The sequence below is a fragment of the Puntigrus tetrazona genome, chromosome 15, assembly GCF_018831695.1.
Source record: "Puntigrus tetrazona isolate hp1 chromosome 15, ASM1883169v1, whole genome shotgun sequence".
Lineage (NCBI taxonomy): Eukaryota > Metazoa > Chordata > Actinopteri > Cypriniformes > Cyprinidae > Puntigrus > Puntigrus tetrazona.
Window position 1 is genome coordinate 23,246,605 of NC_056713.1, and position 458 is coordinate 23,247,062.

The window sequence follows — 458 nt, forward strand, 5'->3', positions numbered from 1 at the left end:
TTGCTCATTTTATTAGTCTTGTTTTTTATTATTACTATATTTATGTTTTTAGCTTATCGTTAATTTTTTATTGGACTTTTTTTTGTCATTTTTATGATTAAATTTTTATTTCGCTTTTAATACTACTTGATATTTTTAGCTCATTGTCAGCATTAGGTTTTATTTTTACATTTTTTTTTTTTTTTTATTTTGTAATCTATCGTTTTTATATTTTATATTACAATTTATATAACTGTAAATATCACTATACATTTCAATTTAATTATTTTTATTGCGCATACTTTTTTTGTCTTAGCTTTAGTCATTTTGAGTATTTTTTCACGTTACCATTTCACCGTCTTTATTTTTCTTCTTGTTAAATTTTAGTTCAGTTTTACTTCCTATATTATAGCATTTCATCTTTGAGGTTTTATTTGAGGAGAATGACCCTGTAGTGCGAGAGCGCTTCGCTGCAGATC

The 458-nt window shown here is 23.8% G+C and overlaps 1 long non-coding RNA gene across 1 annotated transcript in view; it reads right to left on the reverse strand.

Moving 5' to 3' along the window:
* Positions 1-323: 323 nt before the first annotated feature.
* LOC122359317 overlaps positions 324-458 on the reverse strand; it is a 16,872-nt gene continuing 16,737 nt past the window's right edge. Inside the window, exon 3 of the long non-coding RNA XR_006252697.1 lies at positions 324-458. This exon is cut by the window's right edge and continues 175 nt beyond it. This is a non-coding gene — a long non-coding RNA (uncharacterized LOC122359317).